The 15,244-nt window shown below is 41.5% G+C and overlaps 1 protein-coding gene and 1 pseudogene across 2 annotated transcripts in view; one reads left to right on the forward strand and one right to left on the reverse strand.

The window, feature by feature from the left end:
- Positions 1 to 15,244, forward strand: part of METAP1D (methionyl aminopeptidase type 1D, mitochondrial) — an 83,762-nt gene that overhangs the window by 8,631 nt on the left and 59,887 nt on the right. The window lies entirely within an intron of this gene.
- Positions 1,183 to 1,452, reverse strand: LOC148110755 (signal transducer CD24 pseudogene; annotated as a pseudogene).

The raw sequence follows: 15,244 nt of genomic DNA on the forward strand, positions 1-15,244 counted from the left end.
TGTAAAAAGTGTTCAACATATGCAGAAATAAAAAGTATTTTGAAATTAATTGAGGTCAATGTACTTTGACTCTTTGGAATCACTTTAGCTACATGAATCTCGTGCTTTTGTTGAGTAGGAATAGGTGATAAAAACAAAAATAGGTGATATAAACAAAATTCACTCGTTATGCTTTGATTTGGGGTAGATTCCAATCCATTGCTCTGGCACATGTCAATAACTAGATAAAAAGTCAAATGCAATGTCAAACCCAAAGCCTCAGAGGGGGAAGAGTTCGTTTCTCAAAAAGAACAGTGATAGCTTAGCAATGTAAAACTTTGTATCCAGAGTACAACAGTGTATTGAGGATTTATAGTAATGCCTAGAAATTTCTTCTAAAGGAGCTCATGGAAAGCTTTTTGTATTACCTGTTTTATGGCCTTAAAGATTTAATGAACCAAATGAAAATTGAATCTCTCTGCCACATTCCATTCTTTGTCTCTAAGGTAGGAAAAAAATTCTCATTTTCTTTCTTTTCTTTTCTTTTCTTTTCTTTTCTTTTCTTTTCTTTTCTTTTCTTTTCTTTTCTTTTCTTTTTTTAGAGAGGGAGGGGAGGCAGAGGGAGAGAGAGAGAAACAGCCTCCATGCCCAGTGCAGAGCCCAATGTGGGGCTGATCTCACAACCCTGAGATCGTGACCTGGGCTGAAATCAAGAGTCAGACTCTTGTTTTTTTTTTAGATTTTATTTATTTATTTGACAGAGACAGACAGCCAGCGAGAGAGAACACAAGCAGGGGGAGTGGGAGAGGAAGAAGCAGGCTCCCAGTGGAGGAGCCTGATGTGGGGCTCGATCCCAGAACGCTGAGATCACACCCTGAGCCGAAGGCAGACACTTAACGACTGCGCCACCCAGGCGCCCCAAGAGTCAGACTCTTAACTGACTGAGCCACCCAGGTGCCCCTATTCTCATTTTCAAAGTAGAGTTTTACATGTCCATATTTCTTAAGCCACATTAATCATCTCTTAACTCATTTTGGATGTTAATATTGACATTCATCATCTAGTCAAAACCTTCCCATGCTCTTCAATCAAATTTGTGATCCTCAGCATTTTCTGTGTCAGTAAGGTGTGGAATTAGCAGATTTGATGAAGACCTGTTCTTTCCTTATCACACTGGATGTCTAGATGCTATTTGAATTGGGTTTAGAAGATGGGGTAATATAGGTGTTTCTTGGCCTGATTCTCTAAACAGGATAGATATAGAAGGGATAACAAGATTATAAAGAGACTAGCTGTTGACTGCAGAGCACCACCAGTTACCTTGGCGGTGGCATTAGCTGGACTTGGGGCAGCCACGCTGTTCTGGGAGGAGCTACTCGAAACTGTTGTAACAGTTATTGGATTTGAATAAATCTGTGTGGGTAGGCACCGCGCCGGAAGCATTGGCCCCAGTCTGAGCCTGGCCACCATCTCTTTGCCCTTGTCTGCTGCATTGCCATCAGTGCAGGGTGCATCTCACTGAGTGCAGGGTGTGTGAAGAACCCCTGGCTTGGGGGACGGGGGGCATGGGTGAGGTCTGCTTTTTTTTCCCCATTGATTGCAGGTCCCATTTTTCTGCTTCTTTAAATGTTATCTAATATGTAATTGTATATGTGACATAATGAATGATACCTTGTACAGATCATGTTGTTTTCCTTTAAAATACATTGAGTTTTGTTGTGACAGGCAGTTAAATTACTGGCAGATCTTTTTGGTTTCACCAGCCTTGGTTTTATTCTTTGTTAGGGTGGATCTGTTTGTTTTGCCCTTAGACCTAGAGTGTAGTCCTCACTCTAGTGCAGAGCTCAGCAGACTTTTTCTACAGAGGGCCAGGTAGTAATACCTTAGGCTTTGTGGATCCTATGGTCTCTACTGCAACTCTTCAGCTCGCCAATGTAGTGCAAAAGCTGCAGAGATAGTATTAAACAAATGAGCATAGCTATATTCCAATAAAATTTTCTTTACCAAAACAGCGAGCGATGTCTTAATTTGCCCACCCTTGTTCTGCTAATGTGTAGTTCTTACTCCTAAGGCATGTCTTTCTGAGGTCTCAGTTAAATGACTTTTCAGCTCAGTGAGGTCTTTCAACTCTGTTTGAGCTGGGACTCCAACTTCCCGCAGCCCCGCAACCTCTAGAATCTCAGTTCACACTCAGCCTACAGCAGCCACTGTCTGGTAGACCTTGTGCCTCCCTTCCAGCACTGTGACACACAGATTCCCGCTGCGCCGGCAGCCAGACCTCTGCTGTCTGCCTCCCTGACAAAGCAGCGAGGTGCTGTGGTTGGCTCATCCTCCACCTGCAAATGCCACAATTGGAACGGTTTCCCCTGGCAGAACACTGGGGACAGTCTGGGTTCACTCTGTGTATTTGTTTGCCCTCAAGGTTCACTGTTGGCATTGTTCAATATCCAGTGCTAAAACATAGCTCCTTCATGTTTTGTCTAGTTAATTTAGTTGTTTAGGACAGGAGGGAATTCTAATAACAGTTATGTCAACACGGCCAGAAGAGAAAGTCACTTTTTTTTTTTATCTATAGGTTTATTTTCCCACTTTTTGGTCTTTTTTTCTTGAAGTTTATTTGTTGAATCCACGTTCTGGATTTTGCGGGTTATATATCTAATGGGGTCATTAAAAATGTTCCTCTGTAAACTCACCGTTAGATCTAAGGCCTGACCTGATTTAGGTTAGACTTTTTTTGGGGAACAGGGGCACGAATACTTCATAGGGTGTTGCTTTTTGCGATGTTAGTGGCCACTGGTGATCATTACTTGGCTCCTTTAGGTAATTGGAGTTTGTAAAATGGCAGTATTTTAATCCGATCATTCCTTCTTGATTTCTTGTTGAAAAATGTCTACGGAGAGAAACTTTCTCATCAAGTATTAATTACCCTGATAGACCTCATCCTGGAAAGTTAAATGCTTGATTTGTTCTCTTTATTTACCAGTTTTTAAATAACAAGTTTTTCCTCCAAAAGTGACCAATGAGTTGTTATTTAGAATAATGTGGATTTATTTTTAATTGTGTATCTACTTCTTTAATTTTATGAAAGTATATGAAAGGATCATGCAGTGTTGAAACAGAATCCTAAGGCAGGATTGCAAGATTCAAGATAGAAAACCAAAAGTTATTGACAGAAGTAGCAATTTTAAAAATGAGTTTAGGGAATTCTTACTATAACTTAATGTTAGAGTAGAAGACTATAAGGTAAGAAAGGGTTGAATGTCCTCCAGAGCTTGTTGCAAGTTGAGTCTCATAGTATTAGTCATTCACACTATAGCAAGAGACTCAGTTTTGCATCTAGTGAAATGTCAGATCTTGTGCTTACAATAAATATGCTTCTTAATATCCAAAGGGTCATTGTATATAAGAAGAAAGGCAACTGGGTAATGATCTGATTTGGGATGCTGTCTCTACAACTTATCACATGAATGAAAAAAAGTAACTTAATTTTCTACTCAACTTTGCTGTGACCCTAAAACTGCTCTAAAAATTAAGTCTAGGGGTGCCTGGGTGGCTCAGTCAGTTAAGCATCTGCCTTCGGCTCAGGTCATGATTGCAGGATCCTGGGATCAAGCCTAGTGGTGGGCTTCCTGTTCAGTGGAAAGCCTGCTTCTCCCTCTCCCTCTGCCTGCAGCTCCCCCTGCTTGTACTCTCACTCTCGCTCTCTGTCAAAAAACTAAATAAAATCTTTAAAACAATAAAAACAAATAAAAATTAAGTCTATTTAAAAAATAACTTAAACTTTCTGAATTTCACTTTCTTCATCTGTTAAAAAAAGGAGGGGGATATAAAGTCGTCTAAGTCAAATGAAAATTAAGTGAGAGAACCTGTGACAACACCTAGCGTAAGAAAAGCCCCTTTCCTTGTGGCAGTTATTCTCCATTGGTTGAAGCAATCGCAAGGCAGCCCAGAATCAGGGGAGTGGACATAGGAGTCCTTCTTAATGGGATAAGTGTCAGTTGCAACAATCTAAGGCTGTTTCTTGAATGCAATGGGAAGAGAAGGAATGAACTTTCCAGATATATGCAAAATTTTGTCTATATGAGGAGATTTCTGAAAGAAGATAATATGCATGGTTTTCATTAATTTCCTAAAGTAAGATGTGATCTGAAAAAAAAAAAAGCTTTTCCCCTAGATTGTCAAAATTCTTTGATACTCCTCCCATGGAAAAGTGGGGTCTATGTCCCCTCCCCTTGAATCTACACTGTCTTGTGACTTCTTCAACTGAAAGAGAATGGGGGAGGTGATGCTGTTTGACTTTCAAGGCTGTCATAAAAGGGGGTAAAAAGGGACGCAGTCTCTGCCTTGTTCACTGGAACAGTCATGCTTAGAGCCCGAGTTGTCTTGTAAAAAACCCAACTTCCCTGGGGCGACCGTATTGTGAGAAGGCCAAGTCACTTGGGGAGGCTACTTGAAGGTGGTCTGGTCAGGAGACCTAGTTTTTGAGTCATCGCATCAGCAGACATGTGAGTGAATGAGCCTTCAGAGGGTTTCAGCCTCAACCATTGAGTCATCCTCAGCCTTCAAGTCTTCTTGACTAAAGGCCTTAGACCTCAGACAGCCTCAGACATTCATTTTTGAATTCCTGACCCAAATAATCCATGAGCATAATAAAATTATTAGGTTTCTTCTTTTATACTTTCAAGTTTTGATTAACTTGTTATACAGCAATGGTAACTGGAACAGTTTATAATACTTAATAGCCAGCAATAACTAATTGTCAATAGAAAGTCTACAAAGAGCTATTTGGGAGTACATGCAGGCATGTACTGTCTCCTGCAAATCTTGGAGTCACCACACACAACAAAGTATAGGTTCTCGCCAGATATAAAATTTATTCATAGCCTTGATGAAGTTTATCAGTCTGGAATAATTTTTATCATAAGTGATAGTACTTAATATGATGGCTGACATTCCATTTTTACCAGGTTTCCAGGAGAACTGAGCTAGAAAATTAACCCAAGATCAAATTTGTCAATAGAGAAATTTTCATCGAGAAAAAGCAAAGTAGCAATATTACCATTGGGCAGAAGAGAATTTAGGGCAAAAAGCATCAAACAGGACAGTGAGGTTCATGCACCTTTTCTCTCTGTACACTCACCATTCATTCCTTTAATGATCTCATCAGTCCCATGATCCATTAAGCTGTCAACTCCCATATTTATGCCTTCAACCAAGACCTTTCTCCTAAATTCTAGGCTCATACATCCAACCACCTACTGAACATTTCCACTTAGATGTCTAATAGACATCTCAAAATCAACATGTCCAAAACTCCAAAACTGGATTTATAATCTCTTCCCTAAAATTTGCTCCGTTCCAAAAACTTCCCTACCTTAGTTGATGGTAGTTGATGGTCAGTTTCTCAGACCATAAACCTTTGAATCACCCCCAGTCCCTTTCTTTTTCTCCCTCTATAATTCTCTGCCAAGAAATCCTGTTTAATCTAACTTTATGATATACCCAGAATGCATTTTTGTCACACACACACACATCCCAACTGTCACCGCCCTGAGTTGAGCCACTGTCGTTTCTTTCCAGGATTACTGTAATAACCCACTGCTGGTCTCCCTGTTTCTACCATTGACCTCCTCAACTCGATTCTCAACACAACAGCCAGACTGAACTTTTAAAAATGTCAGTCAGATCATGTCACTCTTTTGTTCAACACCTATTTCACTCAGAGTAAAAGCCAAAGTCCTTATAACATCCTATGAGGCCCTACTCATAACACTTTCTAACACACTGTATGATTTACTTACTTTTCATTTTTGTTGCTGTTGCCCATCTCCCCCCGCAGAATGCAAGTTCCATAAGGAGAAGGAGTATGTTTTGTTCCCAGTGTATCCCATGTACCTAGAACAGTGCCAGACACGTAATAAACATTTCATAAAGATTTTTTTGAACGAATGAAAAGTGGCTGTTAATGTTGTTTCAATATAGTTATTAATAATCTATGAATCAAATAACATGTTAAAATACATAAAGCAAGAGCTGTTAAAAGCAAAAGGATAAAACTACAATCATAGTGAGAAACTTTAGCATGCCTCTAATTTGGCAATTTCAGTAGACATAATAAGATTACTGAAGTTCAGAATGTTATAATTAGTAAATCTGATTTAGTATTAAATTTGATACCTTGGATTAAAGATTGTTTTTACAAATATACATGAAATTGGGATAAAATTTGATGTTATAACACTAAAAACTTCAAAAAGTTCTAGAAAGAAAAATTATGTGAACTACATTCTCTGATCACAAAGGAGTAGTGTACAAATTAACAGGGAGAAAGAAGAGATGTGACCCACATGTTGTAGAAACACAAATAAGGAACCTAAATAATGAAGACTGTGACACTAGCACTGCAGTGGACTTGGAATCCACATTTCTTGCCCTCTATGAGTTCACAGTCTTTTAGGGAGACCAGACATGTAAGTCAGTTACTGCAACAGAGTAAGATAGAGGCACAGACAGAAGTAACCAAATGGTGCAATGGGATCATCCAGTATAGACTGAGGAATCTTCAGCTTCACAGAGGAGAAGACTGGATTGAGTCCTGCTGTGCAAGGAGGGCTGGTCAGATGAAGAAGTCTAGAGACAGAGGGTGTCCAAAGGTACCCTCTTATCCAAAGGCAGAGACAGAGGTGAGCACCTCTGCAGCCTCTGGGAGCTTTGCTGGCTTAATATGGTAGGCAAGGAGGGTGAGAGCTAGGGGTTGGAGCCAGCTACTTTTGGCAGTAAATATGCAGGATTTGGGGGCCACCTGAATGGGCCAGCTGAGCACAAGTGTGAGAAGGGGTGAAGATACTAGACTTCTCCCTTACGGTTAGAGGAAATGGTAGGTATGCATGTAGATAGTTCTTCAAGTGGGAGAGGGAACAGAAAATTGAAGAAGCTCCTCATTCCCCCAGTGACTTCTATTTCTTTCTGTACATGTTTACAGAGATTGGAGATGAAGTGAGGTAAGGGATTGAGAAATAGGAGAGGAAACTGATAAGGGATAATAGAAGGATTGCCCAGCAGTGCTGAGATCCAAGTGAAATTAGAGACCGTGTATTTGTAATGGCCCCATTTATTGCCACTGTGTGATTTTCTCCAAATGGGCATCATCTTGTATGTATGAAAGAGTGAAAGTAGATAGTGGAATTGACTGGAGTTTTCCAGTTGGATGCCCTGGAAAGACCAAGGAGTAAGAGACGTGGGTGGTTGGCAAGAAGGGGATTGATTTAATGAATTCTAGAGTCTACCCTAGGTTGTAAGTTTCCTAGAGACATGGACCCTGTCTGTTTCATTTGTTTCTGGGTCCATTATTATTATAATGAATAATCTAGGATGTAGAAGTAAAAAGAGAAGAGGCTGATGGTTTGGGGGGAAAGGGAGTTGTTCTAAGATGATAATTACCAGCAAGGTCAAAGAACAGGTATAGTGGGAATGAAGAGTGAGAGAACTGGAAAGTTCTGCAGTTTTCATGATGGAGGTGACTTCTGAGCGGACTCACACAGTTTTTAATTTAATTGGAGGAAGCAGCGTAATACATTTAACAGTGCAAAACATATAATGGGGCTCTGAGAATAAGAGGAAGAAAGGCTCGTTTGGAGGGGGAGTGCTCACTTCACAGAAGAGATGATGGTTGAATTGCGCCTTGACAGATGAGTCAGGAGGTCAGCAGGGAGCCTGGGGGTGGGGCCATTTCTAAGGGGGTAGGGCAGGGCAGTGGTGGGAAAACCATGTGGATACAGGAAAAATCAAGATATGGAGGGCTCCGGAATGGAGTGTTTGGCTAGAGCTGAGCATTTGTGTAAGGGACTTATAGGAGATGATTAATAATACAGGTTAGGGCCGGGTCGTAGAGGGCCGTGAGGGCCAGCTGAGGGTCTGTCTTATGGGCAGCAGAGTGTTTCGACAAATAAATGAAGTGGGGTCTCTGTTCAGATGTGCTGTTGGTGGTGTTCTGGGTGTATTGGAGAGGAAAAACCATTACAGGTCAGTTGGGAGGTAGTGGCGGAAACAGAGAAATGGGGGCCTGAACTAATGCAGTGACTACAGGAAGAAAGGGGAAAGATGGATGCAGGAGGAATGATGCAGGGGAGAAATCCACAGGCTCTGGTGGATAGAAAGGGACTTATGGAAGGAGAGGAGTTGCCAAAGCAGAACAGGAATTGGCAGAAACCAAGAGGCTCAGGAGGAAGCTCCTGGGTGGCTCAGTAAAGGTCAGTGAATTTGGCCACAAGGAAGTCGTGGTGACTTGGACGAAAATTTTAGCAACGGAAGGAACTGATGAAAAGTGATGGTGGCGGCTGTAGAGAAGTATGGAGGAGTTTAGTTCTTAAAAAAACAAACAAACAACGACTTTATTGAAATATAGTTCACAGACCATACAGTTCACCTATTTAAAGTGCATAATTTGGGGCACCTGCGTGCTCAGTCGGTTAAGCATCCAACTCTTGGTTTCGCCTGAGGTCATGATCTCAGGGTCGTGAGAGAGAGCCCTGCATAAGGCTCCGAGCTCAGTCCAGAGTCTGCTAGAGATTCTCTCTTCCTCTCCCTCTGCCCCTCCTGCTCGTGCTTTCTCTCTCAAGTAAGTAAATAATTCTTTAGGGGGAAAAAAAAAAAGAAAGGGAAGGCATAAAGTTCTGTCCACTGAGAAGGCCCATTCTCATTAGGGTTAGAACACTAACAGCAACAAGCTCACCTGCTCACCGAGAAGATCTTGGCTTCAAAATGCCATTTTCCTCTTCCAAAAAAAGAAAAGAAAAGAGAGGAGAGGAGAGGAAAAGAAAAGAGAAAAAGAAAGAAAGAAAGAAAGAAAGAAAGAAAGAAAGAAAGAAAGAAAGAAAGAAAGAAAGAAAGAAAGAAAAGAAAGAAAGAGAAAGGAAAGAAAGAAAGAAAGAAAAGAAAGAAAGAAAGAAAGAAAGAGAAAGAAAAGAAAAAGGAAAAAACCCAACAATACTCTTTGGAGAAATGGCTGATTCCAGAGCTGTGGCAGAGATAACAAATGAGCCTGGAATATCTTGTTCCAGAAAGTAATCAAAGAATGAAGTAATCAAAAAAGGAGGAGGACATGTAAAAACACAGAAGCCAGCATGAACTAGGCTCCCACTGGCCAAATCAGGGACAATATAAGGACCAAAATACAGGATAGTAACAGATTATAATCCACTAAATAAAATGGTAACTAAATAAATGAAAGAATTGAAAGTTTAATGAAAAACGGACAGGTGCTGTAAGATCGGCACATCACTTCTGTGATCTCCCTACCAAAGATACAGAACCTGAAATAACCATGAGCAAACATCAGATAAACCCAAACTGAGGGGCAGTCTACAAAATAACTGGTCTGCCATCTTCAAAGGTGTCAAGGTCATGAAAGTCAAGAAAAGACTGACAACTGTTCCAGTCGGAGGGGGACAAAAGAAACAAGGCAACCAGATGTAAGCCCTGAGCCTAATTAAACTGGACCCCTTTGCTACAGCTATAATGGGTGTTTGGGGACACGTGGGAAACATAAACAGAGTCTGAGAATTAAGTGGTGATAATGTATTGATATTAAATTTCTAATTTTGATGATTCTGTTCTGGTCATGTATAATAATGTTCTTGTTCACAATAAATATACGTTAAAAGAGTACGTGGTGATGGTTCATCAAGGCAGCAATTTATTCTCAAATAGTTCAGGGAAAAAAGGTCTTTGTATTTATACTTCCAACTTCTCTGTAAGTTTGCAGTTGTTTCAAAAACAAAACAGGGGCGCTTGGGTGGCAGAATTGTTAAGCGTCTGCCTTCGGCTCAGGGTGTGGTCCCAGCGTTATGAGATCGAATCCCACATCAGGCTCCTCTGCTATGAGCCTGCTTCTTCCTCTCCCACTCCCCCTGCTGTGTTCCCTCTCTCGCTGGCTGTGTCTGTCAAATAAATAAATAAAATCTTTAAAAAAAAAAAAAAAAAAAACAGAGGAATGCAGCCCACCAGATCTGTTGCATGTCTCAATCTCCCACAAATAGATTTTTAAATTCAAACCCCCAAAAGCAGCTATTTATGTGGAGGGGGGACTTCAAACCTCACTGAATCATGTACTTAGTGTGTGTTTCATTGTATGTAAATTCTACACTTTTTAAAAAGTAAAAATAAAGTTCTCTAACTTTATCCTGTGTCTTCCTCTAGCTGCCCATTTCTCAACTCCACTTCTGAGCAAAACCAAACAGTCTATACTCCATTTTTAATTTCTCTCTTCTTAATTTCTCTTAAATTGCTTTTAAAAAGATCTTAGGACTCCATCACTTCTCTTGTTAAAAAAATAAATCACCAAATCACTAAATCCCAAGAGTCCTTATGTTATGAGAACTACCAGCAACCAGCAGAACACCTGACATAATTGACTACTTCCTTCCCCTTCAAACACTTTCATCATTTGGCTTCCAGACACGTCATCCCCCCAAGCTATCCTTCTCAGTCACAGAGGCTTCCTTACTGTTCCCTGAACAGTACATTCTGCACATTCTGTACTTGCCATTCCTCTGCGTGTTAACACTATTCCTTGAGATATCTACACTGCTCACAAATTCATTTCTTTTATTTTCTACACAAATGTCACCTTAGCAGTAGGCCCTCATCACCCTGTATTTTCTCCCTAACATAAATCACTATTTTCCATGTATTTATGTCCGTCTCTCATAACCAGAATGTAAGCTCCATGAAGACAGGGTGGGGGAGAGGCAGAGGGAGATCAAGAGAGAGAATCTCAAGCAGACTCCCCACTGAGCGCAGAACCCGCCCCAGGGCTCGATACCATGACTCTGAGATCATGACCCTGAGATCATGACCCCAGCCAAAACCAAGAGGTTGCCAGTCAACCAACTAAGCTACCCAGGTGCCCCCAGTTTCTTCATTTTTAAAATCAGGATGATACAGGCCCTGACCTTACTGGGCTACTATGAGGATTTAAGAAACAATGCCTGCTGTGTTAACAAATTATCCCAAACAACAAACACTTACCACGTCACAGTTTCTGAGGGCCCGGAACCTGGGCGTGGCTTAGCTGGGTGCCTCTGGCTCAGGACCTCGCAGGACGTTGAGCTATTGGCTGGAGATACAGTCATCTCCCAACTTGACTGGGGCTGGAAGACCTGTTTCCAAGCTCATTCGCATGGCGCACAGCAGGCCTCAGTACTTGTGGAGACTTCACAGTTTTTGCCACCCATGTCTTTACACACAGGACTGCTTACAACATGGCAGCCTGCTTCTTCTAGAACTGGTGATCTGAGAGAGAGAGGATCAAAGTGCCCATGACAGAATCCACAGTCCTTCATAACCTGATCTCAGAAGTGACTTCCATCACTCCTGCCACATGCTGTCAGTCACACAGAACAGCAAAGTGTGGCAGACCAAGGTATGAATGCCAGGAGGCTGGGTCACTGGGGACCATCTACCGTTGGCTCTTAGCACAGTGCATGACACATAATAAGCCCTTACTAACTGTGTGTAGTGGTAGTATTAAGATATTATGAAGATGTATCAAGAAGAATGTGAAAGTCACTTACAATCTTACCATTTTGATAGAGTAGGCATTCCTAAAATGATTTTTTTTTCCCTAAGAAGGGCTACTAGTAATACAACCATGATTTTAAAAAATTTCTACCACATCCACAGACAAAGCTTATAAATTCCTGAAATATTAACTTAGGAAAGTTAAACTTGAGGTCCTTTTATCTCTTACATTTGGAATCTTTTCTTGTTTATCCTTCTCTTGGGCACTGTGATAATTCTGAATTTGGGGCATCATACTCTGTCTCTGTCATCAGTAAGTTTATGGTTTTCCTATAAGATCAAATAAAAATAGGTCAGGGATGAAAAGAACACCCTTACCACGCTCGCTGCCAACTGGCTGATGCTGCTGAAAACCAGCCCCTCTAGGAATTGATATTTCAAAAGACAGCTCTGTTGTCTTCTATCATTTCTCCCCTACTTTATGCTCTGTGAATAGCAGCTGTTCAGGGCATTGCTGAGCAATCAGAAAAGTGAGTGAGCGACACAGCAGGAGAAGGCTGGGGCGTAGGGAGGTGCTGTTCTCTGCTGATAGTGGCAGTAAGTGGGCAACGCGACAAACAGCACTATGATGGCCTGTTGGGAAGCGTGTGAAAGATTATCAATTACCTGGATTTAAAAAAAAGGAAAGCAGAAAGCCCTTGAACATCTCTTTCCGCAGTCACTTTTCAGCAAAGCCTTCTAGCTCAGGGGACAAGGAGACAGTGCAAGTTAAAGAAAAATCACAGCTGCCGCGGAGAGTCTTACAAAGTCGGCTCAGGTGCATCGGTCCTTGTGCTAGCTCCTTTTATAAGGGTCAGATGCATTTTCTATTACTGTTTTCTACTTTAATGTTACTGCTTTAATCATTAGACTACCACCAGTTCCTTCAGGCAATAGGAAGTGATTGAAGATTTAATGAGATTCATATTGCTTATGCTTAAATGTTGATGACTTCCTGCATGCATATTAATCATTCCTGACCTTCATCTTAAATTTCTTCCCAGTACAAATTCTCATCAAGCATACCTACTAGATCCTCAGTGTTCACCAAATACGTGGTTTGTTTCCAAGTACAGTAACTCTAATGTTCAGTGTGTGTCCGAGTTTTCAGTACCCTTGCTTGATTTGTCTTTCAGTTCTTACTATGACTGTAAATCTAATTTATGGGGAGAAAAATCAGCAACTCTTAACGGGGGATTTAGCCTAGTTTAAAAGACTGTTCTGTTCAGCAGACCTTGAACATGTCTTAATTGGCTGTCTAGGTCAGTATGGCCAACTGGCAACTCTCAGACCCAATCCAGGGCACAGAGCGTTTCTAGTGGCTTCTGCGTATGTGCTCCGGCTGTTGAGCAGCAGGACTCGGCCGCTGTCTCCTGCTTTGGCGGCCCCATCCTATAGTTCAGGCCTACCCCCTCCTGCCGCAGAGGCCTGGGAAACCCTGGCTGGCCACCTGGTCTCCTCACACCCAGCCTTCATGCATCTGCACCCCCACCCTTGCCCCAATTATCGCCTCAGCCACTTGGGCAGAGTTCCCTGAACTAGGACCCGGGGCAGGAGTTGCTCCAGTGTGTGAGAGGAGAGATGAGAGGCCCAGGGAATCAGAGGGAAGCTGAAAGTGAGGGTGAAGGGATGTGGGGGAAAAGAGGGAAAGGCTCACATCCTGGAAGAGAAAATAAATATGTAAGAACTTGAAGGCAAGGAGGTATGTGTACATAGAGACAGAATATAAGTGGGAAGAAGGTAAAAAATGAAAGGAGCTTGTGTTGGTGATGCCACTCGCTGAGATGAGACACAAGAGGTAAATCTGCGTGTGAAAGGGGCCACTTGAGAGAGAATAAAAGAGAAAAAGGGGAGAGCAAAACTACAGCTCTGCTTGGCAGAGCAGGACCACACACATCATGGGGAAACATGGTCTGACAAAGCTTTTCTTTCAGATTTGTGAGTGTATTTTTAACAACACCAAAAAAATGTATTGTTATAAAAAAGTAAAACCACAAATAGGGGGCACCTGGGTGGCTCAGTCATTGGGCATCTGCCTTCGGCTCAGGGCATGGTCCCGGAGTTCTGGGATCGAGCCCCACGTCAGGCTCTTCCGCTGGGCTTCTTCCTCTCCCACTCCCCCTGCTTGTGTTCCCTCTCTCTCTGGCTGTCTCTCTCTGTCAAATAAATAAATAAAATCTTTAAAAAAAAAAAAAAACAAACACAAATAGATATACCCTTGGAGGATTACATTACATTGAGACTATTTTAGGATGTCCCAAATATGTAGTCATTTGATTCCAAAGCATGGCCTGCTTGCTGTCAGGTTGGTTTTTTTAAATGTGGCTCATTCCAACCAAGAAGTTGGACAGTATTGATTTTGAGGACTTAAGTGCTTACCATTTTTTAAAAACAAATAAATGGGGGTATTTTTTTACATATAAATGCAAGTTTTTCAACTTTTTATCATCTGTGGATATCATTTAACTGAATAGGTGGGGAGATACCCGTTTTGTGAAATATATTTTTCATATTTAATAATAAAAATCTTTATTTTCAAAAAACAACTTTAAAAAATAGCCAGAAAATTTCATACCTTTTAACTCAATTATTTAACTCTACTTCTACAAATCTACATTCAGAAAATAACCAGAGATGTTGGCAAAGATTTAGTTTCAAGGATGTCTATTACTGTGTTGCTTATATTAGCAAAGAACTGGAAATACTCTAAATGTCCAATAAAATAGAGGAATGATTAAGCAAATTATGAGACATCTATAAAATGAGAGGAACTGTGAACAGTCATTCAACTACTTCCACACTGGAGTCAAGTGGCCTTTTAAAAAGCACCCTGAGGAGCACCTGGCTGGCTCAGTCAGGGGAACATGGAACTCTTCATCTTGGGGTTGTAAATCCGAGCCCCACATTGGGTGTAGAGATTACTTAAAGTGAAAAAAATTTTTTTAATTAAATAGATAAAAAACACACTGGGTCATTTACTCCCCCTTAGAACCTCTTGTTGGCTTCCCATTTCACTACCATGAAAATCCTGACTCCTAATGCCCACTGGCCTTGTCCTATCATCCCAGCTCTCTGGTCCCTCCACTCCTGTCTACTGGCCTGCTTTCCAGGTGTTCTAATTCCCTAAACCATTGCCTCCTTAGGATCTTTGCATATGCTGTTCCCTATACTGAGCTGTTCTTTCCCCACTCTTACCTGGCTAATGCCTGCTCATTCTTGAGGTCTTAACTTCATCAGGGGGATTTCCTGACCCCCTCTAGCACCCCCACACTCTACCCTCTAGTATATTCTCTCAATGCGGTGGTCCATGCTTCTCCTTTATAACACATATCACATTTTTTTAAAAAAAGATTTTATTTATTTATTAGAGAGAGAGAGTGCAAGCACAAGCAGGGGGAGAGGCAGAGGGTGAGGGAGAAGCAGGCTCCCCGCTAAGCAGGGAGCTCAACACAGGGCTCGATCCCAGGACCTGGAGATCATGACCTGAGCCGAAGGCCGACGCTTAACCGACTGAGCCACCAGGCGCCCCGCATACCACATTTTAAAAGATGTTCATTTGTGTGGTTGTTCTTTTAATGCCCAGCTCCCATCTGGACTTTGTCATTCCAGGAGAGTTCCTCAAGTTTATTCTCTGTCCCTTCAATTGAGGTTTTACAGATTTTTAATCTCTAAGAGTCTGTCTTGTGTGCCTGAAATTTTTCTAAAT

Source organism: Ursus americanus, chromosome 1 (assembly GCF_024610735.1).
Source record: "Ursus americanus isolate L20-20 chromosome 1, mUrsAme1.1.p, whole genome shotgun sequence".
In the NCBI taxonomy this organism is placed as follows: Eukaryota; Metazoa; Chordata; class Mammalia; order Carnivora; family Ursidae; genus Ursus; species Ursus americanus.